Here is a 9,771-nt window from a genome sequence, read left to right as displayed (position 1 = left end):
CCTGGGGATAAAAATATATGTTTATAAAAAATAAAAAATTAAAAAAAAAAAAATCTCTGTACAGTTAGGAACAAGACTTTCCCATAGTACATTTCATGTGACCCTCCACAGCCCTGTGGGAAGGTCATTATCACTATTAAACAAATGAGGAAAGGGTCATTCAGTGGGAAGTCCTGAGATATCATTGCAACTCTGTCAGGAAGCAAGAATTCCTGTCCCTTTCAAGGTCCTTCTAGCCAGACTAAGAATCGAATGGATAGGAGATAGATTAACAGGATAAAATAAAATTTAATTTCGTGCACACAAGGAATCCACAGGGCGAAATTCCGAGGACGTTCAAGCAAAATGAGATATATTTATCATTCTGAGCTAAGAAGAAGGTTTAGGGGTCTAGGACTTCAAGGGAAGCCATGCTGTTTTCAGAAAGATGAAAAAGAGTAAATGTTTGGTAAACAAATATTTTCTATGCCATTCAGAAATAATAGGGCTTGGAAAGGAATTTTAAGGAACAGAATGCCCCCACCAACCCCCTCTTCGTTCTTATTATACTGTCGTTACCCATGGGGAGAGCTCTCTTCCTGGAGCAGGTCCTCTGTTTAAATTCTTTTTAGGTAGTTGTTGGGGGTGGGGCAGGGAGGTAAAGAGCTTTTCCTGAATCTGCTGGGTCTTGATTGCTTTTAACTCAAAATAATCTTTATGCCAAAGTGACTCCTCGTGGGGCAGTCTGCCCTTGGTACCCATAATAAAAGGAAAAAAAGTCAGAAAGTGCAAAAGAAAGTCTTAGAAAGTAAACGAAGACACAGAAAAGGTAAAAAATCCAAGCTAGACCATATACCAGTTGGAAAAAATGGAGGAAGAATTTAGTACCAAAAAATATACTGTTAGAAATTCAGTCCCCAGCACTATCTTTATTGAAAAGAAAAAAAAAAAAATCTACCTTAAGACATTCTGGTGATATCATGATGATGATGAAGTTCTAGAACCTAGGTGAGGTTCAGTGGGGGGAGGTCTGGAGCCGATGACCAAGAGAATTCTTGAGACATCTTTGATGCAAAATGGTGGTTTATTAAAGCACAGGGACAGGACCCCTGGGCAGGAAGAGATATAAGGGGTGTGAGGGATGTGACCCTCGGGATGTGTCCCCGGGATGTGAAGGGTGGTCTATTATATACCTGTAAGTTAGGTATACAGGTCTATTATATACCTGTAAGTTAGGAAGGGGATTAGGGATGATGTAAGTCTCTAAGGAATTTTGGAAGCAAGGCTTCTAGGACCTTGAGGGGCTAGCTATTGTCTGGGGGAAAGGTTATTCATTACCAGTAATAAAACCTTCTTGTGAGACCCTTTAGATGTATATCAGTGGGCCATATGCTTGGGAATGATTGTTGACACTATCTTGGAGGTTTAGAGATAAAGTTTCCAAAGGAATTGTTAAAGTAGACTTACAGGATCCTAGCAGGTCAGTCAGGCTAGAATTGTCCTTTGCCCTTAGCAAAGCCTCAAGGTGAGGGTAGTTGAGTCCCTAGAGGAGGGTCACTCTGCCTGTTTCAAGGGCTTGTCAGTAGGTAAGGAAATTTAATCATTTTCTTCTGCCTCTATTTCCCACATCAATGATTTCCAGAAATACAGCATGGTCTATAACTTGCGATCATTTCTTTAGCCAGTGCCAGTGAAAGAAAAACCTCCCCATAAGAATGCTTATTTCTAAGATAAAAGTAAATCAACTAATGAACCGTCTTCATTTTGTATGGTAGTTATGCATTGAATTATGTCCTTTCTAGAAGCGTCGTATGTTGAAGTCCTAATGCCCAATATCTCAGAATGTGACCATACTTGGAGACAGGGTTTTTACAGAGATAATTAAGGTAAAAGGAGGTCATTAGGGGAACCCCTAATCCAGTATGACTGGTGTCCCTATAAGAAGAGATAATTGAGACACAGATACACACAGAAGGAAAATGATGTGAAGACAGGAAGAGAAGAGAGCCAACTAGAAGCTGAGGCCAGAAGCCTGGATTAACTAGGTCCTTCCTTAATGGCCTCCAACAAAATCAACCCTGGTAACACCTTCCTATCTGACTTCCAGCCTCCAGAACTGTGAAGAAACACATTTCTGTTGTTTCAGCCCCCTAGTCTGTGCTATTTTCTTATGGAAGTCCTAGAAAATGAATCCATATGACTGATTCTTTTTAATTAAAAAATAATAATAATAATAATAAGCGATTAGAATTTAAAGGCAATGCAAAAAACACTCCCCTTCTTTTTTCTGTTTAAAGAAAATTTCCACTAATAGTTTCATATTCTCTCTCTCTCTCTCTCTCTCTCACACACACACACACACACACACATACACAATAGCATATAGTAAAAAATAATAGATATGTAATTTATAGTAAATTTGTGTTTGGTCTTCATCCTGGTTCCTGGCACCCTTGGTATTTTGAAGGTGTTGAGAAAGATAAAGTAGCTTCTGTTATGTTAATGAGGTGACCTTTTGGAAGCCTAACCAAAGGTTGGGAGCTAGTTGCCAGGGAAAACAACACTGTGACTGGGGGTTGGAACTTTCATCCCCTCTTCCCACCAACTGGATCTCCAGGGAGTGGAGAGGAACCAGAGATGAGTTCAATCACCCGTGGCCAAAGATTTAATTAGTAAGGCCTGTGTAATGAAGCCTCCATAGAAACCCAAAAGGACTAGGTTCGGAGTTTCCAGCTTGATGAACAAGAGTGCATGGGTGTACCTCTGAGCAGGGCCCCAAAGTCATCAGAGACAGAAACTCTTGTGCTCGGGACTTGTCCTGTGTATCTCTTCATCTGGCTGTTGATTCATATCCTTTAATATCCTTTGTAATAAACTGGTAATCTAGTGGATAAACAGATTTTCTGAACCCTGGGAGCCGCTCTCGACAATTCCTCGAACCCAAGAAGAAGGTTGTGAGTAGCTCCGATGTGTAGCCAGACTGTCCATAGGACAGTTAACACATGAGGTGTGGGACTGGCGTCTGAAGTGGGAATGGTCTTATGGGAGTGAGTCCTCAACCTTTGGGATCCGATGCTCTCTCCAGGTGAATAGTGTCGAAACTGACTTGAACTGTAGGACACCCAGCTGATGTAGAAGAGCTGCTTGCTGTGGAGAAAGAACCCACACATCAAAACTGGTGTCACAATCGGTCTAATGTTATTGATGTAATTGACACACACTCTCAGAGATAGAAGAGTGATTCCTAAAGAGGTAAATGTGTTGCTTCTTTTCTAGGAAGAAGGTTAACTTGTGCTACAGCATGTTAGCCATAGGCAGACACATTGAGAGAACAAAAAGAAATAGGTGAGAAAATACATAGAAGGCAGAACTTGAGGAGCCATGAGGAAAGCAGAGATCGCCTGGAAGCCAAAGGAACTGGAAAGGCCAGAATACGAAGACGGCATCTATCACCGTCATGAATGAAGGGCCTCGGCCTCTCCACAGCACGGACTGAGGTAATTTTAGGGAATGGAAATATTCTGCAGCGTTTATATGCCATGCCGGTTTGTCTTGCTATCTTGTGAAATTTTAATTAAACTATTACAGAGGTGATCGTTAATCTTAATTTCAGTGATAAGGTAACAGGCTAACATTATAAAATCACAAGGATGCAGAGGGGTTTGGTCATCAAAAACTGGTGGTTATAGACAGGGAGTTGATGGACTGTCTGGGTAATCCTAACTCCGGATTTCCCTAGCTATGTGACCTTGACCAAATATTTAACCTTCCCGTGCCTCAGTTTCCTCATCTGCAAAATAAAGTGACAATATTACCTCATCCATAGGGTCGTTAAGCTCAAATGAGTTAATAAAGCAGGAGGCTCTGAGAACAGGACCCGGAATACAGCGAGTACCATGTAAATGTTTATCATCGTCATCGCCAATGTGAATTGCAAAGAAATTGTAACCACTAGACAGTTGCTGTGTGTGTCTTTTCTTTTGGGGATGTTAACCCAGGTTTTTTAATGCCCAGAGCTCTTAAGGGGAGCAGATAGTGTGGGGAGAGAGGGCTTTTTATTAAATTCAAAGATGAAATTGAAAGAAGAGTGCAACTGAAGGAAAGCTCCAAAAGAAAGATCAGCAGAATGAAGTTAGCAAATAATAGAGTGAATGACCAGGCATACATACCAGCCCACAGTCTGAAATACCTCCTTTAGAAACACCTTTTTCCTTTCTAATTCTTCTTCTTTCTTTCTAATTCTTATTTTCAAGGAAGCATTCATTATGAGCCTAGGTTTCAAAAAGGAGGAAATGAGTGCTCATTTCTTAGCCTACAATCCACTTTCCATTTGAGACACTTTTTCCCCTGTCCTGGAATTACATTACAAATATCATAGAGATTTTACCCATTTTGAGCAACAAGCCCAAGTACTGAAGCCTTTGTTTTTGGAGAGGCCCAAGTGCTACTCAGGGCATGGACTCAGCAGGAAGCAGGTGTTTGTGGGATGATGATGGTGTGATATCTTCAGGCAAGCTTGGGCATCCATTTGCTGTGGACCTTTCTAGACACGCAGGCTAACATAAACCACAAAGAACAGCAAATGCTGCGTGGGAGTGCTCCTAAGTGCAGAAAGATACTGACAGAAAGGGAGGTAGAGTCTTATCTCTAGGCTTTGTCTGCTGAGTGGGCTGGGGACAAGGGAAGATCCAGTCTTGGGAGAAATATTTCTTCCTTGTTCTCCAGTATTTTCACAATAATAACTAAAAATGGAGTTTTTCTATGCGCCAACCAAACAGAAAGTGAATTCATTCATTATCTCATGTATGCCTCACAGAAATGCCACAAGCTAAGTAGTATTCCCACCGTCGTTTGAAGGAATGTGTTAGAGAAGTTGAGTAAATTTTCCAAAGAGATATAAATAGTAAAGGGGCAGAGGCAAGAGTTGAAGCCATGTCAGTCTGACCCCAAAGCCTGAGCTCTTCACCATGGGGCGACCCTGCCCTTCCTCTGCTGCATCACCGCCATATTTCCCCTGGACTGTCCTTCCTCTACCCTGTGGCCAGTCTTCGTCCTAACTAACATCTAACTCCGATCATGTTATTCGTCTCCATCAGACATTTTGATGGCCACCTATTGCCTCCCAAATTCCTGAGCCTAGCTGCGAAACCATTCTGATGTCCCTCTCTATAGCCATCTGATGAACACTGCTTCCAAGCAAAGCACGCTGCTGCTCTCCACTGTAATACACCATCGCCCACCTCTCTGCCTTGTCCTCACCTCCCTCTCTGCCTGAACTCTGTTCTATCCTCGCCCCTTCCTGGAACACCTGCCACACGCTGGGTGCCTTTTCTTGAGCCCTTCCTCTGTACTAACCTGGTGGGATCTTCCTTCTACCCTGTGAGGTGGATACTATTAGTATTTCACTTCTGTAAATAGGGAAATTCAGGCTCTGCCATGACAGGTCCCAAGTCCCACAAGTAAGTCGATGGAAGAGGACATGAACGCTCTTGTCTGGTAACAGAATCTGAGTTCCCACCCACTGTGCTGCGCAGGTGACCATGGCCATCCCCAGCCTTTGGAGCCTTGCGCACATGCAAACCACTTTGCTTCCCAATCCTGTAGCAGGAAACAGCCATTAGCTCCTATTTCCCACAGGGGCCCCCACTGTGAACCTCTGTTACAAAAATGACTCCACTCTGTTTCAGTTTGGCTGTGCCTTCCCCCACAAGATGTGCTCTGCATGAGGCCATACCGTTCATCTGGGTCCTTCATGTGCCTACTGCCGTATCTGAGGCCCAGCAGGCTTGTACTTGATGGGTGCTGCGTTCATTCAATGGCTGATTATTGAACTCCTGCAGAAATTCTCTCTCCCTTGCCCACATGCTCCCTGCTACAATCGTCCTCATCCTTTTTTTGGCACACACCCCCCTTGGAGATACTGATAGAAGCCATGCGTCTTTACAGCAGAGAAATGCAACCACCCATAAAATTTTACATCCTTCTTTAGGTAGGTCCTGAATTCTGGGTTCAGAGTCTAATTGATTTGAATTCAATTATTAGTGAATTGAATTGTTCTTGTTATTTCCTTTTTCCCCATTATAGAAACCCAATGTAAGCTGGCTTAGACAAACAGAGGGTTGTTTTGGTTTTATTTTGCCTAAAAAGTCCAGCAAATGGTTACATTAGGGGAAGAGAAAGTGTGAGCTTGGCTTCTGTAATAAATGGGCTCATGGACACCGGTGTTAGGAGGATGTGCTACTCTTTGCAGGTCAAGGTTAGTCTCTCAAATCCATTTCCTCCACAAACTGGAAAATAAGCTTACTAGCAGGTCCCATGCCTCACATCTTACCACCAGAGAGGTGGACGTTCTCTCTTTTAGTCATTTAAAAAAGAGGAAAATAATCAAGGAATTATTCAGAATGGCCAATTTGAGTGACGTGTCAGCTCCTAGACCGTTGGTCAATCCTGGAAGAAAAGTGCCACATAACAGTGTTCTCAGAATGTGCACAAAATAGAGTCCCCAGCTTTCTCACCTGCAACTGCTGAGCACCTGCTTGTCCCTCGGAGCACCCCCATCCTCGACACTCTTCCAGACAGTGCTCGAAGTCCCCAGTTCTTTGTTGTCCCACCTTCATTCCAGCACCGTCAGGATGAGCCTGCTCTGTGCCCCATCCTGACCCAGCTCTTTGCTTTTTAAGGAAACAGCTAACTAATCCAGTAGAGTGATCCCAGCCAGATTCTGAAAGGGAAAGCACAAAACAAAGCAGAAACCATCACAGGACCTCTTTTCCCCCCTAGATAAGCTGTTTTATCAGTGGCCATCTCTAATAATCACTTTAATCAACAGTGGTTCTAATAAAGGCAATTTTGCCTAATTTTATAATTCCCAGCCTTAAACCCCACTGACTTTCAGGGGGAGTCCCTTGAAATCGTCTTGTCCGAATGGCAACTAGAATTGATGAGTCATTTTCTTCCATTACCCAGCAACCTGGCGTCAGGCCTCAAGCAAGAGCTTCTGGCCCCTAAGTCCCAGTACAGTTACCTTCTTGCTTCACCATGATGCATCAAGGAAAAGATTTGCTTTGCCACAAGCTCGGGGGGCTTACCAGTTCCAAACACCTGTTGCTTCCTCACTGAGATAAGGGTTGATTTCATTATGTACATAAAAGCAGGTAGAATTAGCTGGGTTTTATGGAGGCATACACTCTAGGTGTTTGGAGCCAGGCTTCTTGTGCTCACACGTACATGCTTGCGCATGTTACTTAACATTACTGTGCCTCTGTGTCCTTATCTAGAAAACGCGTCCTGCAGTTCTTCTAAAACAATAGCCTCACTTAGTGTTTGTTGTTTCTTATGGTTTATGTCACTCTATATATCAGCAGCTCATACCAAATAGATGCCCAGTAGCAACACCAACCACCACGCTGGGTTTTAGAAGAATAAGTTAATTCATGAAAATCACGTAGAACAGTGTCTAAAGCAATGTAAGCATTCCATAAATGTAACAACTATAATTAAAGGGAAGTTGTCAGGAAAAGAAGGGAGTAGTATAAGGGCAAAGTCAACAAAATATAATTTTCTGGAAATCGAGTAATTCAAACCCCTGATTAGCTTGACTTTTTTCCGCCCCACCTTTTCATAAGAACAACACTTAAAAAAAAAAATCTGTTAACAGGAATTTAGTTTAAGAATAGTAGGGTAATTGAGTATAAATAAACCTAGGAGATTCCTAGACTCAGCCAATCAGTAAGTAAACAGGCTATCTGGGTCAGCTGTCCTTTGCAATCAAAACTGACATTCAGAATAATGATCTATGTGTCCTTAAATCGTGAGTCCTCGAGTTGATTATAATAATTGTGCTCCTTTGAGAACTGCTTGCAAAGTAGGCATTTTGTTAAGTGCTTAACATACATTATATACCATGTACACACACATACACATTTAATCTTCTTAATGACTTTGGGAGTGTACGTTTATTCCAAGTTTACAGTTCTAAGGGCATTGTACTGATAAGGAATTTGTAGCTTGGAGAAGTAACCTTCTAAGTATGTACAGTTGTTAAGTATAGCTAAGATGTGAACACAGCCTTGTGACTTCAGTTACCAAGCAGAGAGGATCGTGATTCTTTTTCTGTCACAACACAACAAAGGTTTGTGCTTAGCTCTTAATTGACTAGAAATGGCAGCAACTTAGAGAACTTCATCCTTGGTCTGAGAATCCACTCACAGAGCACCTGTTTCCCAGTGTTTTCGATTATCCTTCCTTCTGCCATCAACAAGGAACCACAGGAATTGACTGTAGAGCATGGATTTTTAACTCCATAAACATAAGATTGCATTTTAATCATTTCTGTTTCCTCAACAGAACCAAAAACAACTTCATGTTGACAAAGAATAAATGTTTATTGAACGTGGTGACAGATGTTAACTAGATTACTATAGTCATCATTTTGCAATAGATACAAATATTGGATCATTGTCATATCCCTGAAATTAATGTACCATTATATATCAATTATATCTCAATAAAAATGCACAAGCAAATAAAGAAAAGAAATTTAGCTATAATAACGCAAGACTAACTGAGGAAGTACAAGCATTCCAAGGAAAAAAGAAAACAATAAAATGTTTTCTTAAAACTTTCTGAGATCTCTCTCTAAAGAGGACATGAAGATGGCCAACAGACATAGGAAAAGATGTTCAACATCACTCATCATCAGGGAAATGCAAATAAAAACCAAATGAACTATCACCTCACATAGTCCGAATGGCTGAAATCAACAACACAGGAAACAGTTGGTGAGGATGTGGAGAAATAAGAACCCTAGTGCCCATTGAGTGGAAAGGCAAACTGGTCTAGCCACTTGGAAAACAGTATGGAGATTCCTGAAAAAATAAAAAATAGAATTACCCTATCATCCAGTAATCAGACTAATAGGTATTGACCCCCCCAAAAAATACAAAAAAATACAAATTCAGAGGGATGTGTGTACCCAAACGTTTATTGCAAGATTATTTGCAGTAGCCAAATTATGGAAGCAACTCCTGTGTCCACTGACAGATGAATAGATAAAGAAGATGTGGTATGTGTATACAATGGAATATTACTCAGCCAAAAAAGAATGAAATCTTGCCATTTACAACAACATAGAGAGTATGAGAATGAGCAAAATATCAGTCAGCCAGAGTAAGACAAATACCATATGATCTCACTCATATGTGGAATTTAAGAAACAAAATAAACAAAAAAGAGATTAAAAACAGACTCTTAACTGTGGAGAATATGCTGATGGTGACTGGGGGGAGATGGGGGATGGGTGAAACAGGTGACAGGGATGAAGGGCGACACTTGTGATGAGCACTGGGGTGTTGTATGGAAGTGATGAACAACTATGTTGTACATTGTGTGTTAACTATGCAGGAATTAAAAAAAAAAAAAGTAGGGGAAAGTCCTAAGGAAACAGATAGGTCAGATGAACAGGTGAGAGGTAAATCCAAGCCATAGAGCAGGATCATTCCTATGGGCTCAAACCAGTCAACAGGAAGTCACTGATAGAAAAGTGGAAAGATTCTATAAGATAAACTAGTTTTAAAGTACATGTTCAGAGAGAGGGAGGAGCAAGACTTTAGAGGAGTAGAAGACCAAAATTTTTTCTGGTCCCAGGAATTCAGCTAGATAGTTATCAAACCATTCTGAACACCTACAAACTCAAAAGGAGATGGAAGAAAAGAATAACAGCAATTCTATGAATGCAAAAACAGCCACCTTCTGGAAGGTAGAACGTGTGGAGAAGTGAATCCAAGGTGATAT

The sequence above is a fragment of the Mustela nigripes genome, chromosome 1 (genome assembly GCF_022355385.1).
Source record: "Mustela nigripes isolate SB6536 chromosome 1, MUSNIG.SB6536, whole genome shotgun sequence".
In the NCBI taxonomy this organism is placed as follows: domain Eukaryota; kingdom Metazoa; phylum Chordata; class Mammalia; order Carnivora; family Mustelidae; genus Mustela; species Mustela nigripes.
Note: the sequence above shows the minus strand (reverse complement) of the source record.